Source organism: Thunnus maccoyii, chromosome 18 (genome assembly GCF_910596095.1).
Source record: "Thunnus maccoyii chromosome 18, fThuMac1.1, whole genome shotgun sequence".
In the NCBI taxonomy this organism is placed as follows: domain Eukaryota; kingdom Metazoa; phylum Chordata; class Actinopteri; order Scombriformes; family Scombridae; genus Thunnus; species Thunnus maccoyii.
In genome coordinates, this window is record NC_056550.1 from 22,222,753 (window position 1) to 22,239,904 (window position 17,152).

General features: G+C 40.4%; 1 protein-coding gene across 1 annotated transcript in view; it reads left to right on the forward strand.

Annotated features, from left to right (window-relative positions):
• Positions 1–2,994: 2,994 nt before the first annotated feature.
• The window catches only part of gjc1 (gap junction protein gamma 1), a 44,469-nt gene continuing 30,311 nt past the window's right edge, over positions 2,995–17,152 (forward strand). Inside the window, exon 1 of the mRNA XM_042392966.1 lies at positions 2,995–3,628. The gene's annotated coding sequence lies outside the window, so the exon portion shown is untranslated. The remainder of the gene's footprint in view (positions 3,629–17,152) is intronic.

Genomic DNA, 17,152 nt, shown 5'->3' on the forward strand with positions numbered 1-17,152 from the left:
TTGCAGTCGCCAACATGCGATGCAGCTTTATTGAGAATGTGAACAAAGTTGTGAGAAGACCATGATGAACGCGTGAAAGAACTGCTTGTTTAGACAACCTTGTTTTTGAGCTCATTTAAAATCACACAACGGGCAGCGAAGAAGTGGATTAACGCTGCCGGAGCCGTTCGAGAAGTTTCTACGGACATGTTGATACTTTCATCCGCTTACAAGTGTGAGGTATGTGATCTTAAAAGGGTGCTTATTGAGTGCAGTGTCTCTTTAAAGAGCAGGGTTTGACTACACTTGATGACCCAACTAATAGCTTGATGTGTGATGTCTTGTCACACCTTCAGAAGACTCTGGTGTCTGAACCACTCAGTCCTTCATCACTCACCGCTGACAATCCCCCGAACAGTCCTGGAGGTGGTGGAGATGGGGAAGGTAAGAACGGGGACAGGAAGAGTCAAACATGGCTTGAGCTGCTTTGACATTTGGACTGAATGTCAATCCTGTCCAAAGAGACATGGGATTTTTTTATTTCAGTAGACATGTGTAGATGGTGATGGGGGGGATACTGTGCCCTTTTCAAATGCATGAAGGAAGGAGAAATGAGGAGATTGAGGAATTGCTGTAAACACGAACGCATCTTTAGGAAGAGCCGAGGACGAGTGAAGGATTTTCACATCAATGTATCAACATGAGGATGATTTAAGGGTTCGGGTTGCAACGCCCACTCTCTTGTATCCTCTCACCTCTGCTTTGAAGACATCTGCCGTGACAGAATGTGATCAATTCTGCACGTGTTCAGTAAAAAAACTGCACTCAGACGACATGGTCCCATCACTCCTCCATTGCGGTGGCGTGAGCCGGGTTCGTGCCTGACCCCGAGCGATGAGACGGATGGCATCAGTTCTTGCCAGTCTGAACACAAGGCCCTGGAGCACTTGTTACAATCTGTGGTCCCTGTGCTAAATATAAACAGGAGCAAGACTCTGCCTCGGTATAGGGTCGGCGAGGGGCACCCTCTTCCTGCAAGTCAGGCCTTTTTCCTTTAAAGCTCCATCTGCTCTCAACCACCCCATCAGTCACCTTTTCCCTGCAATAAATCTGTCCTCTGCTTTTACCTCTCCTTCATCTTGTCCTGTCTCTCTGCACCTACACACCTCTCTGGCTCTGTCATGTGTCTGTGACTCAATCACACTTGTCTCTTCCTGCTAACATCACAAGTAGACCTTACCCTGTAGAACATCCAGCCCAAAGTGTATATGCAAAGGCATGGAGAGTCCAGTGAGGCAATTTCATATTGACAGCTTGCCCATAGCAAAGAATTGGCCAATTATACAAATCATTAATAGATCTATGAGCAAGAGGTTTAGTAACCCTCCAAACAATGTCATGACCCCCAAAAAGTATCTTCAGGTTGTATATGACTTGAGTTAAAGTGAGGGTGAATTCTTGCTTTCTCCATTGACAAATGAGCATCGTATATGTCTTGACATCTCGATCCTGAATAGTCAAACGTAGCGTATCCTACAGAAACACAGGGGGGCGCCATCACTGCCCAGCAGGTCAGTGACAATTTGAGGTCCGGCAAGGTCAGTGCTGTGAGCAGACAGGAAAAAAAACAACAAAACCAAATACGACCACATGACTGTGTGACTCCCGCACCCTAAGGCACCTGACAGACCCACAATACTGAATCATTCTCCAATCACAGAGCTCAGGACAGCACTGGTGCCTGAGAGGGCTGCAGAATCCGGGGGGGGGGGGGGGGGGGGGGGGGGGGGGGGGGGTTGGAGGAATATGTGAGCAACCCCACTTTAGAACAATCAAGCTGCAAATTCAAAGCAACTAGCTGTTTCAATTTGCCAAAAGAGCCATATGTGTTCCCTCGCTAGAGGCATGGCACAAAAGCAGATTGGGACCAGACGTGAGCCCTCACACAGTGGGTCCACTTAGCTGGTACCAAATGGTGAAAACACCTTGGAATGGTTCTAATCATTTCCACTGATTTCTGAGCGAATGGCTCTTCTGACTGTTTGGAACTGCAGACATCATCCACTGAAGGATCCTGTGTAGTCCAGTCATTTCCTTGGAATATGGTTTGCAGCCTGGTGGTGAAATTTGTCTTCTTTTTTTTTTCATGTGTGACAGGTCGTCCAACTTCGTTTTCCATCCAACAGGCTGAAGTCATCAAAGTTGCACTTTATCTAAGCTTTGTGGGCTCCACAGTGACAACAGAAGTCCCAAGGCTTCATCTTTGGGGGCTCTTTACATTTGACTGCTCTATGATTGCACTGTAACATTTAACACTTTGACAAGTATCTCGTCTGCTTTTTTTTAAATTACATTTTATTCTCTTGAAATTTAATTTATCTTCCTTTCCATTGTTTTTTTATGCTTTGTGTATTGCACTTTAAATTGCCTTTATGTTGGAAAGCTGCTATAGAAATACAATTAATAATAAAATCTTCCTGCCTGAAAAAATAGACCCTTGACTCTTGTAACTGTCTAACATTGTAATGCAAGGCAGAGAAGAAGACACATTCAAAAAATTATAACTGAGAGTAAAGAATGTAACACAGTTAAGTTACAATATACCAAACATACCAACAGTAATCCTACTGTATATTTTTAAGCAATACTGAGCCTATGAAATATAATTATATTAAAATTATAGCTTATCATAGGTGATTAAAAAAACCTTGAATATGATTATACACATTATAAACTAAGGGCACTACGGGCTTAAATAGAAATACAATGAGAATATAATACTAATTTCTGTAAAAACGCATTTTGTTTGTAATTGGGTTAATTGCTTTTTCATATTCAGCAGATGTTTATGAACCCAGGATGTGTGACCTATCGGGTGCGCGCACTGTCAAAGACGCGTACGCGCAGCATCCTGCTTTTACTGCTCCCCTGCAAAGACGGGTCGCCAAGCTTTCAGTCAGGGAATCCAGCTGTCACTCAACCAGACCCCCGTTCAGCTAGTGTCAGACTGTATGTGGCACACGGCGGAAAGCCTGGTCCTGAAAAACCCGAGACAAAGACACCGCTGGATGTAGGTGGACCTCCAGTGATCAACAGATCGGCAACTCCACTGTCCACTGCGAAGAAGAAGAAGAGGATGAGGGACCCGACAGACAATACCGGAGCCAACTGACACATGTGAGCGACTGACATATTTATTCTCGAGCCAGTCACAGAGATATGAACAAAATAGCTCTCAAGATTTGGTTTTAATCAGCCGATGCGATTATTCTTGGCAGCGGGGTAGGTTCAGTCCGTGCCAAAATGACCAGACTATTGTCTAGCATCGCTGTATCGGAATGGGCCCGCAGGAATTTTGGCACCGGTTTTACGCAGCAGACCACATAGTTTAATCGACGTTCCTCGACCGAAGGAAGACTAGTGTGACGGGCATGGACAAAGAATGCTTACAAATCTCGCAGTGATGCTATGAGATAAAATAAAAACCCATCAGTGAAACACCCTGCTGGTTCCAACTTCCTCCCGAGAAGTGGAGCAGATAATCAACGGCGGGATTCAAGTTTGGACCTCACCAAGTCCAAAACGACCTTCCCCTCCCAAGAAAAAGATCATCTTATATCTTAAAGCATCTTCACAGACTCGCATAGCGGTAAGAATTCATCTAATAATTCCCAGTATTGTGGCATTTATTTCCATCTTTGTTCTTAATGTGCCATTTCTAAGCCAATGGGACTCCACGGTGAGTGTGAATGTCGGGGGTCACCATTTGGCACCATAACGCACAGACGATGGTTGCATCTCCGTGGTTTATTTCGTTTATAATTTGCACTGAATTTTCTCTAATTTCTGCGTGTGTAACACATTGGTTAAGGCCAAGCTGTGAGCAACAAGAGCCCAACTTCACCGTGAAAACGTGCTTTTGGGAGGCAGCGACCTGCGCGTCTAATTGACAGAAGCTGCTAATTTAGAATCCATATGCGTGCCCATCAGTTTCTAATCAAACATAATTTCGTCTTCTGAGAAGCCAATACACCCCAGTTTTTGAGACGGAACCAGTGTGTCTCACAATCTTTTGTTCTCAAATCATCTCAGCAGCAACATGGTGTGGATGGGCGGTGCAGAGATTCTCCTCAGGGTTTGGTTAAATCCTGCAGGATCTGTTCAGATCAGTGGAAGCATGTGTAGACTTTATAATGACTTTATTGGTAAACTCTTGAGATTCACTAATAATGAATATATTGCACAAGTGAAGCTTTGCCAATGCATCTTCAATTTTTGAGCGTCTTTTAGTGGAGTGTCTTGTACCGAATAATATTTAATGTTTTATTTAGTCAAAGCTAAAGAGCTGAATTATTTCAATTAGGATGATAAAGTAATTAATGGTGGTTGCAGCAGAAGTTTTCATTATAATAAAACAGGTTTGTTGCTCAGTAAATTGTCTAAAACTAAATAGCTGCCAAAATAAAATATTCTAACATTCTAACATTGCTATTCCAGGTATAAATAATCACACAAATAAGCTTCAAGTATTTTTAATATGTGCTTTTATTGTGTAACCATAAAAACTGTCTTCAGCGTTTTATTTTATGGTAGTACTTGTGCCTTTACCTATGGTGCTCTAGCTCTAAAAGCCTTCTTACGCTCTTAACAGAATGTGCTAACTATTGGTTTGACAGCCCCTCCATACACATATTCCCCGATTCAGTGATTACCTCATCATTTCTGAAGTCCATATATCAAAAGAAACACTCCCACCACTCAGAGCAGTTAAGGAGCAGCAAGCACCCGGCATTATTCACCCTGATGAGAAACCATTTCATTGTGCTGGGTGCCTTTGAAATATGCCACATTGGTTTCTGTGCGGAGCATTTGTCAACGCCACACCAGCGACGGCTCAAATATGAGCCACCATGATGAGTTTCTGCACGGTGCTTCAGAAAATCCACGCTATATGTAAAGTCATGGTGATACATTTGGGATCTGGCCAATTGAAAGAGCTTATTGCTAGTGAATAATGCTTGCTTTCTGCATAACGTATGGATGCTATGTATTTATTCAGAATTTATTCTTTGGTTAGCTGCCAGTAGAAGCATTTCTACCTCTATTTGCCCTCCATTCCTTCTTTTTTTTCCATCCAGTGAGTGCTGTTTTGGCATTGCACAGCCTTGCTGTAGATTTAATGAAAATTTTCTGTATGTGAAACTATTTCTGCGAGGTAGTCCATCTCTGTTGCCCAATAACCCCTCCCGGCTTGTTACCCCCTGCATCCCTCCAAGAGATGACTTGTACCAATATGGGAGGAGGGGAAGTCGACCTCTGTGCACTCCAGCCCTGAGAGAGAGAGATGAGGAGCAGATTCTTTGTGGCAGAAAGTAAATGCCCCATCACTTCAGTTAGTATCATGACCAATGTGCTCCTGTCCTCTTTTCATTTAAAATACAGCATTTCTGTATTATTACACTGGTGCAGAAAATCACTCCTGCGCCCCCCCCCCCCCCCCAAAAAAACCTCATGACTTGGCAGATACTGTATAAGTGATGAATTGTGCATGGATTAAATGATTAGAAGATGTCCTAGAAAACTCTAAAAAAAAAATGTTACAAGCCTCTTTGTTGGCTGGTAAGTTGATTTATAACATATCAAATCAGCAAATTTTGCGGCTTTGTTTCTTTGGTCATCCAATAAGAGTCAAGCCAAGAAAAGGTGCTGGAAATGGCTCTTTAATAAGTAGAGAACAGCAACACTGACAAAGCTTGCTTTCAACTATGCTGCAGATTAGTGTCTTGATTCCCAAATTGTATGATGAAAATGTGAAGTTTAGAGCACATACTAAACAATTTTAAATGCTAAAGAGATGCCCTAAAAGTGTAAATAACACCAGTGGTGGAGGAGGTATTCAGATCTTAAGAAAAAGTTGCAATTATGCAATATAAATATACTCCATAACATGTAAAAGTCCTGTATTGAAAAAGTCACTGAAGTGCATAAAGTATCAAATGAAAAAGTATGTATAATTCAGAAAAACGGCCCCTGTGTTTGCTATACTGTTATATATTACATTATTGGATTATTACTACTGGTTCTTGTTGCTGGAGCTAATTTGGATTATTTTATATACCGTTGGGTAGCTTAATCTATATTTTAAACTCGTAACTCATATACTTTGTGTGTGAAATCGTGATCTGAAAAGTAGCAACTAAAGATGTCAAATAGATGTAATGGAGTAAAAAGTGCAATTTATCCCCCTGAATTGCGGTGCAGGAGAAGTATAAAGTAGCACGACACTGAACTACTGAAATAAAGTACCTCAAATTTGTGCTCAAGCACAGTACTTGAGTAAATACACTTGGTTCCAACATTGCAGAGCACATACTCGAAATCTTCAGCGTGTTAGTGTCTCTCAAAATGGCCTAAAGGTACCTGGTTTGATTTTTTTTTTTTAACATGTTTAAATATTTCCATCTGTCTAGTTCTGTTGCTGTGCTCAGTACTGACTTTTATGATACTATATCAATTCTTAATGACACTGTGATACATGGAAAATCAATACCACCATATACTGTAGAATTCATTATTCTGTTTCACTTTCAATTTACCGTTAAAAGCCAGAATAAAACTCCAGGAGCTTTTAATTAATGATGGTAAATTAAATTGAGGGCACATTAAGATTCGCTTGCAACCTTTAAGAGACTTTTCAAGAGCACAACGCATAAAGTCCCAAAATTTCACAAATGATCTCACATTTAATGTTACTGTATGGTAAAATGATATCAACATAAAAGCTCAGCCACTCACTCAGAGATTTACATACTGAAATAACTGCGTAGTATTCACTAGAATCAGTCATACATGGTAGTTCTGAATCTTAAATTACCTCATTTCCACCATAAAAACAGTTCTGATCTCTAAACATCACTAGAATATTATGTGTATCAAATTTTCTGCCTTTATGCTGGTTTTTAAATGTTTTTTTTTTTTATGCTAATCTCTTGCAATTAAATCAGGCATTTACAATTACCATAATTGTCAAGTGAAATGTCTGCGGGATGTGTTTAAGTCAATTACATGCTTTATAGGCAGCTATTTTGAATAATTGGAGTAATTCACTTCCTGTTTTTCCCAATTCTTGCCTTCAGAATGTGTGATGTGGAGCCAGTACAGTAAGAGGTAAATTTTATGTTTTTAGCCACTACATCAAAGAATCACACCCACTTGTATATGAAAAGCAGGTGTTTTCACATATTATGATATTGGCATCTGGAAAAGGTGCGTGTGAGTGACTGCGGTGATGTGCGGAGATGATGGGGAGATGCTTTACAGCCTCTGTGGCCCTTTCCTAACTGGCCTCGCGCGACATGAAATATCAAGGTATTATTTCTATATCTTGTTTAGCAGACGTGAGCACACTGCCAGCTTTAATCCTCAGAGTGCGGCTCACTGAGGGAAAACTGTGTCTTTATGCCTGCCAACTAGTCTGGATTCCCTCTGCTTGACACTGTGTACTCTGCTCTGCATTTTCTGGTTGCCAGTTCCTGTAAACCACATTAAAGCAAAAGCAGAGGGAAGGTGCTTTGCGCTTTTTGTAATTACCAGGCGATTTAAATTGTTAGAGGTCATTATGCAGATGGTAGATGCAGTAGAGGGTGTGTTTTGTCGCAGTAAACCCACTTTTACTCCCTACACATGTGTCCCTATCTTATTTAAAGATAGAACTTTATACTCATAAGGCTTTTTGGAATTACAGTGTGGATGTAATGTATGGATTTGGATAATGTGGCGGAGCTATTTCTGGAATGGGCAAATGGTAATTTTCTGGGAGAATAGTTTCATCTTGAAGATTGAATGAATATCGTTAAATTTGTTCCATGACGTTGGTATGAAAATAATTGGTGAGGCTACTGAGATGCGTCCGTGTGTCTTTAGATAGATATAAAGATTAAAACTGGATTGTAATTAAACTGTCATGAAATTTTTAAATCATGAGCTTCACGGTAAGATTTTGACCTTCATGTATTTCCATAATTGATTCAGTTTATGTGCTATTGATGAAGACTGTAGTCTTAAAGTACAGTTGTACGTGCTTTGTATCCAAAAACAGCGGGGGTTTTTTTTTTAGGGGAGACTCCAAATATTAGACAACATCGTGATGAGCGGGGGAGGGTTGTGTCATGCTCTCGTGACTCAGGATGACGATGAAAACGAGCCCCGCAGTCGGCCCTGACCCTTCCCAAACAGGCATGTTTCCAGTTGTGTCGGTGCACGTGTCACTGTGACGCCACGGCAGATCTCTGAGTCTTTAACTGCGAAATATGGAAGAGAAACATCTGATTTCTTCTGACAAAAGGAATCCTGACCACCAGGATTCATGTCATCCATAGTACTGCTGCAGCATGTGAAGAGTGGTGCGAAACACATGTAACCAATGCACAAGTAACCACACCGCAGGCAAATATTTAGGAGTAACTTAGTGTCTCCGCAAGAGTACACAGTCTATATGTATTTATTTATCAAGGTGCTGACAACAAACTATATTCAGCAAATTAATAAACTTATTCATCAAGCAAAAATGCCAAAAATATGCTGGTTCCAACTTCTGAAATGTGAGGATTTGCTGCTTTACGCTGTTGTTAATCAATGTGAATTGAATATCTTTGGGTCTTTGACAGTTAGTCAGACAAAACAAGCGATATTAATATGTCACCTTGGGCGTTTTTAACTTTTTGAAAACCATTTTCTGACATTCTGACAATCAATTGATTGAACAAAAAAAATAAATAAATATATATAATTTTCAAAATCAATAAAGAAAGCAGTAATTTCAGCCCTAATTTATCACTGAAATAAGTTAATAATAATTAATAATTTTAATTATTATTATTTATCTCTTAAATTTAATCATTCATTACTATCATCACTATTCCACTAAATTGAACTTTTCTGCTGTATCATGTGAAATGACATGTGTCATGACCTGCCATTAGGGCTCCAAACAATGATTATTTTCATCATTTAATGATCATTTCTTTGCATTAACAAAAAAAACAATGACAAACAATGAGCCATCACAAGTTCCCAGAGCCTTGAAGAGTCTTGAAATCGCTGATTGTGACCATCAAACATAACCCCCACCCCTGAAAAGTATGAATAATTTACAATGATATGAAACAGCAAAAAGCTGTGAATCCTCACTTTGAAAGGGTGTAAACAGCTGGGACATGAGTAGTACAGGAAAAATATAGAGCGAGACAGAGAATCCCACTGAGTGTGGATGAAATCAGATGTCACTTTCGCCTAGCTTGTGCTCATGAAGAGATATGGGCAGTCTAGCAAATTAAAAGAGTCGTGAGGCTCCTTCCCACCGGGGAATGTCACTATAACATACCAGGATCAGCTCACACATACGTACTGTGCGCCTGGAAACACACACACACACACACACACATAGATGCACTGAGCCCGCATACAGAGATGTTTACGCTCCAGTCAGTGTTGAAAATGCATATTCAAACTGATATGTCGGACTCATGAATCTGTGCATGTTGACACATTTACATATGAGCCTGGCTGTCGTGGCGCAGGGTATGATTCAGGGTGACAGGTCTTATGCCACTTCCCCCGGGGTCACAGGAGGGGGCGGGGCCACAACGTGACAGTGTGGCAAGAGGCTGTTTCATTCACTGTCAGTCTCTAATGACACTACCTTTCTTTTTCTTTCTCTTTGTCTCACTCACAGTCTCGGACTCAGCATTATTGAGGTATCATCTGAGCATCTACACTGCTGACTGTGTATCCAACTGACTCATACCTGTTGTTTCACTTTTATCTGTGGTCGCTCTGATGCATCTTGTGTTGTCAGAGTGGGTTGCATAGTGTTTTTGTATAAGATTAGATCAAAATACAAGTTTGGCAGTGCTGCTCTTCTCTTTTGTCAAATATTAGACATTGGTCAGCTGTGTGGTTAGAGATCCAATCCATATAAATCGTAGGTACTGTATATTCATGTGATTTCACTTATGGATGAACGATGCATTTCTGTGTTGCTCTTCTTATCATTATTGAATACATAAGTTTCTTTTAAGCTTAATTTATACACAGGCTGTAGCTGACCTGTGCCTCCTCAAAAAGGTCCACCACCCAACCCGCCACCTCCAAATAAAGACATTTGTCATCTTATATACACGTCATCAGTCTCATGGCGTCTATTTCAGATGTTGTGGGAGTTCTATTGAAGTCTATTGGACTACTGTGCACGTTGAAAAATGACACTAAGGCTGGAGACATACTTGCTTTTTAATCATGTGTTTGCATAGACAACCAGGTGCATCGTGAATGTAATTGTTCACATACTTGCATGTGTACTTTGCATGTTGTGTGTAGAACTTCCAGATTTGCATGATGTAAAATCTGCCAAAAAACGCAAAGAAGAAGAAGAAGAGGAAGAAGAAGCATGATGTAAAAAATAAACATGGCAACGCTTGAGGAGGTTTTAATTACTTTGTTAATTCAAGTATATTTGTCATCGTGGCAATGACACATTGTACAGATGCTGGTAATTGCAGACTTGGTCTATTAACTTGTCTTCAAAACTCTCCGCCATTGTTGTCGCTGCTTTCGTGCCGACTGACCCCTGACCCCGTCACATCCCCATACGGCCACTACTCTGCCCCTACCGTTCATGTTCGTATTGCATTTTGTGGACGCATCGCATTAATTTCTGAGGACATGTACAACCAACACTCCAAACGGATGCAGGATATGCAATGCAGCCATAATGTGCACGTGCATGTGTAGTTAAAAGCAAGTATTTCTCTGGCCTAAGGGGTAACCAGTATGATAAAAAGTGACGCTGCTTTGTCACGACTGTCAGTGTCTGATACTGATGCACAAGGCATCAGTGACGCACCGGGCTTACAGCTTACTCCAATGAAAACCCGTCCGTGTCATTATGAGATGCATTTTCCAACCTTTAGTTTGGGTTAAAATTAGCACTCAAAACGAAGTTGGAAGCGTGAAGCAAACAGTGGTCTCCTGCAGCAGTCCAGGTTTCTGCCATCTTTTTATCTAGCTGTCCACCCCTTTTTGCCCTTTTTTGGACTACCTGCATGTTGAAAAATGACGCTGGGGGTACCCAGTGTATTAAAAAGTGATGCTGAGGGGTGTGACAAAGCAGAGCAATTTGACCCCCTGTCAAATTGATGTGCAACAGTATTTTTTTTAGGATAAACAACACAGAAAAAAAGATGATCATCAAAAGTACAGCTTCTTGTAGATAATCTAACAATTTGAACTCTTTTTATTCATCTGATGCACTTTTCTGATGCACAGTTTCCACTGAGTCTGCGGCAGGCTAATGCTAATGCTAACTCCAAACAGCTGCTGACAGTCTTTGTCAGAAATCTGTGAGGAAAACAGAGACTTTAAAACACTGAACTCTGCATCAACATGAGTGTTATAGAACATAAAAGCAAACTTTAAAAGCAAACTTACCCTGCAGCGTTATTTCTGCTTCATTTCCGTCTTCTTGTTCCTTGTTTTTAAATCTCAGCAGCACATCCTCAGCTCTCAACTCTCATAGTGAACTTTGTGTATTCTCATGAGACGGAGTGATGCTCTGCTCATATGAAGGATCAGAAATATGAAGGTACATCCATGATGAAGATATGTGAGTCAATAATCCTTTGTAACTTCTGTTAACTCAGATAAAGCTCACATCATTGTTGAACAGCTTAAAACTTATAATGCCCAGTGATGTTGATTCTATGGGCAGAGGACGTTTCTTTAGGACAATCTGCTCTTAACCAATTAAAGAATATAAAAAAAGGTTTTGTATGAAAAATCCCCCCCAAAAATGCACAGATGTGTTGAAAAGCGAAATTTTGAGAAATATTTGAAGATTTTTTGAAGTCAGGACCAGACCAAATATTCATTAGAGGGAGAAACTGACACTTACACATGCATATCTGTATTCTAAATATGTGCACATGTCCACTAAAAAGCAATTTGACGCTCTGGGAATGAGAACAGGTTGCAACTACATGTACATTAGAGGCTACGGTGGCTACAGACATACGGTACATACCACATGCCTGTATTTTCTTCTACATGTTTCTAATGTCAGTGGAGACTGTTGGGAGTGAAGACTAGTGAAGCCTAGTGATGGCTAGTGGCTATCATTTTGGTTAGATCTGTATTATGAACTGTGCCTTTAAAGGCCCAAATTTGTAGCTGCAGTCTGTTGTACTCCTCATGACATTAAACAAGTGGCCTGCAGAACAGTAACAATATTGTTATTATAATTTCTGCTAATTAAAAACAAAAGACACAGTGCTCCTTTTGCAGAACTATAATTTCATGCCACTGTAGATACCATATATCAGAACAAGTAGGTCACACAGGTCTTATAAGTTAATACTTCATTATGTCCTGTAGGAGGCAACAACAACACTGCTAATATTTTATTATAAAAAAAGTAATCATAGAACTTTTATATTTATAATGATGGAGGTTCAAGACCAAAAATACTCACTAATAACATTTTATTTCCTCTTTAATCCTCCATTTACAAGCTTAATATACCCAAGAGATTCAGTAGATGCAGTGGGTCAAATTGCCAGAGCTGCTAACTCCATCAAAACTTTATTAGTCAGGATTTCATTGGATAGTTTTGATGTCACAAGGATTTAAATAGTGTTTCACAAACTTTTCCAGCGGGGTAACATCAGCATCCCAAGGGAAGCGCTCACTTCCTGTGTTGTTGGCTTTGCTGGCTTTATTGGCTATTTTTCTGTTAAAAGTGGAGTCAATGTTTCTGGAGAAAGATTGTTGTTATTTGAACTCAACAGCCAAACAAATACACCCCTCCCTTCAGTCTTCACAATTCCGAGCAGGAAGGCCTCCTGTTGCTTATTGACTGGAATAGTGGAATAGTGTTGTGTGGCCCAGTCCGAGCCACTTTATTTGTTTCCCATTTATAGAGCCAGGGCTGTGTACAAACATTTTTTTTCAGCGCACACATAGAACAGTAGACAGTTAGCGGACCGTGAGGAGATATTCGCTGAATTTGACAAAAAGTGTATTGGATTAGAATAGCTGGCTGCACCTTTAAAGGTGACACAGTAAAAAATAAGCTTCAGGCCCAAAATAGTTATTGGTTTCAGGTTTCAGAGACACATAGTGATCAAAGTTTAGAGTGCTGTAAGTTAAGCACGCACACAGCTACACAAACCCCCCACTATTCAGCCATGTGACTCTCCTGTGAAACGCTATCACCATAGGTGCAGTCGAGGAGGGTGCAGAGATTTCATTAAACACACAGTCACCTTCATTATCTGAACAAACACACACACACACACACACACACACAAGAGTGATCAGCCGAGTGCCCCTGACACTGTGGAGAACATATTAGAATCCATAAGGGGATCTGTGCCACAGCGCTGCACATGGCGGAAGGCATGCGCTGATCCGACCACGAGCGCTCACGCCTGATTGGCCCAGCTGGGGCAGCCGTGGCCGGGGCGATGTCCCCCTCACTCTCTGTCACTGGCGGAGCTAAGCAGAGCAGCCAGGTTCACAGACCGCGGCCGACACCCTGTCAACTGCCTTGCCTCCACATTCTGCCACACACACACACACACACACACATCAATGCACAAAATCAGGAAGGAACGTGAGGAAAGCGGGACAACAGAACAGAGAAAACCCAAAGTAGTTGAGGACACACGAAGGATCGCGTGAAGTCCGATATGTAATTCTGTAAAGGAGACATTGTTTCGGGCATTTTTGTTGCCCGTGTAGTAATGATTCATCATAAAAATAACCGAATGCACATATTACTATTACTCCCATTTCATCAGTGCTGTGTCAGCTGTTGCAGAGCCTCCATCCAGCCCCCCATCTCCCCTCCCTCACCGTTCCTACTTCTTATTTAAAAAGGTCACAACCTGCATTACTGGGTCACAGAGCTAATTAATTAGGTCATGATAAATGCACACTAGGACATTCATCATGGAGCAAGTTGTTCAATTTATTAAAGCATCTGATGCAAATATTGAGTCATGTGAACATGTAAAACCCCAGCAGCTTGATCTCTGTCTTGTTTATGAAACTTTATGCTTATTCTCATCTCAGCTAGAGGAGCGGTGTCTCTTTAAATGTCTTTACAGAATGATTTCACTCAATTGAGCATCCACAACGGGTTCTACAGGGCATCTACACTAATAAAAAGCTGGAGAGACACAAGCTAACACAGGGGTTATTTTTAGCCACTGTTCTATATACATCATGTTCCTCCAGACACTAAGATGCTCCGGGGTCATGCTCAGTGTTTATACAGTCTCCTATGGAAACCTCATACCATAAAATAGACTGATAGACCACATTTAACTGGAGCTTTGGAAATAACTGGAATTTGAGGACATTTCGGTCACTGAGTCTGGATAAAAGTGCAAATATAGTCCATAAATATCCATAAACATATTCATGAGCTCATACTTTACCTAAACGCCATTGCAGGTGTTATATCTCTAATAAAATGTGGTTTTATGACATATTTATGTGTTCAATAGAGTTGAACAGACTGTATGGTTCACATGGTTCAGTCTGTCCTTGAATTAATCATTTAGCTTTAAGAAGGTCAGTTAACAAATTTCTCTCTTAATGAATATTTAGTTGATAAAATTATGACAATTTTTAGAGCTGACATTATTTGTCATTAATTCATTAGTTGAGAGACAGAAAATTTATTGTCTCAGTCATTTCTAAAGGAAAAAAAGCAAAACATTTGCTGATTCTAGCTCTTTAAATGTGAGAATATGATGCTTCTCTTTGTTGTATTTCAAAGTAAACTGAATCTATTTGGATTTTGGACTAATGGTCAGATAAAACAAGCAATCTGAAGATGTCTCCTTGACCTCTGGGGAATTTTAATGGGTATTTTCACTATTTTATTACAGTAAAATAAACAATAATTACTAACAATAAATAAAAAACAGATTAATTGATGAGACAGACTATTTTGCAGCTGTAATTTATGATTGAAATACATTTATATTGATAAATGTAACACTTTTCTGCTATAAATGATCACATGAGGAGTTTAAATAACCATTTCTTTCATTATTTAGTGATAATTTCTTTGCATTAAAGTAAAACAATGAATGGTCATCAAGAGTTCCCAGAGCCCAAAGTGATGTCTGTAAATTTTTTTCTATTTTGTCCAACTATCAGCCAATAATTTGAAAGTATGAATAATTTACGATAATATGAATGATAAAAAATAATCAGCAGATTAATCAATAACTGATAATGTCAGTTTCAGTCCTATTTTCAGTCACTTTTTTAATGACTAGCATCTTATAGTTACCTGTTATTCCTGACACTGATATGATTTTTTCTCCTTTAAAGAAAATATTTACAGCATATATAAGAAATTAACTTATGTTTTGCTCAGTTTACTTGTTTTTTTAGGGCGATTTGATAGTAAATAATTTAATTACAGTGTCATACAGATTTTTCACGATGCTTTGTTACCAGTGAGTTGAGGAAAGCCCCGTACATACAACCTGTCAGCTTCCTCTTGTCTCCATATTTTTTGGGCAACAAAACACCAAAACAGCAGTTTCCTTTGCATTTTTCTTTCCTGTTACATCACCAACACGTGATTTGTCTCTCCCAGGACAGTCCTGTCCTGTCCTCTCCTCTCTGTCTCTTCTCCTGGAGTCATGTTTAAACAAAGTAACATTCATACATGAGTGGATTTCCATGGCCACAAGGCCTCAGGATTATCTGAGCCATAGCCCGCCATAGTGTGATGGGTAGGAAAAAGCCCAAAGGCGCGCACAGATGCTCTCGTGCTAGTAGTGTAGCCTTGATGATAGCCTTTCGGGCTAACACTTTGAGACTCTACGTCTAAAACAAAAAAAAAAAAAGGAAAAAGAGATTTACTTGACAGAAGTGCTTAAGGCCTAACTTTAAATAGCTCTGTGCTGTTTCTGTTTTTTCTTCTTTTATGTTTGTTATTGGTTTGGGCCTCTGCTGCACAGGGCTGCCTTGAATGCAGTTTGGAGTCGAGGGAACTGAGCCTCTCTCCTTAAGAAGCCTTAAGACAGACCGTTTACATAAAGATTAGCTCAGATGAAGAGCGTGTTTGTACTGAGAATGATAATGACTTAGTGATTGTATGAGCAGGCCGTAGGGGAGAGCAGCAGCAGCAGCAGTGGCGGCGGCGGCAGCGGCAGCGGTGGCAGCAGCCTCCTCGGCTGGCACAGTGTGATTGTTTCTGGATCTCATCACCGCTCCCGTCTCCAAGCTTGGCGTCGGAGCACAGGAGCAATCATGACCCCTCAGCTTCAGCTCACTTCTCTGTCCAACCCTCAAGGTAGACAAACACCCTGAGGTCAGCAAATATGTCTCGAGCAATAACCCTGATGATATATCCTTATTTTCTTTGTCTTTAAGCTTAATAAAGCCTGGCTGCATAGCTCGTCAACCCTTTTATATATCCGTGAGTATTGGTCAAAACAACATGGACACTGAGCTATAATTTGGGGATCATTTTTCCATCTTACATTCTACACTCGTGTTTATCTCTTACTATAACAGAAGCCATACATAGCCCTCGATAACGAGAGACTTTACTTTCTCCGTATTTTGATGTAGGCAAATGTAAGCAGAGGAGTGTGTGGTCCTTAATGTGATGTAGGAGATTTCATTAGGTTGTTGTATACGCTGGGCGCCTCGGCTGTGAGGCGGCCTGAAGGATTTTCCTCAGGCTACGACGGATTTATCGAATCCATACCCTGTGTGTAGAGAACGTGTGCTTTATTGCTTTAGGCAACCTTTAATCAGATGTATATTTTTCCAGCATTTCTTTTGGTATTAGACAAGACTGTGGTTTTGCTTCCGATGCGATTTTTGTGAAGCGATCATAAAAATCAGATTTTATAAACATCACATAGCTAGATGTCCAAACTTGGCCCCAAAATAACTCTTTTGCAGTTCCTGCGGATATTTAAATCCGTTCCTCCACTATTATCTCTCTGTTCCTTTTCTTCACTTTGCTTGTTCACTCATTGTGGCTGGACAACATCCAGACTGTGTTGACAACAATTTGAGCCTGCTTTCTTTCATTTCTTTCAAAATCCAATTTTTGCACAAGCGGACCTGTCAGTTG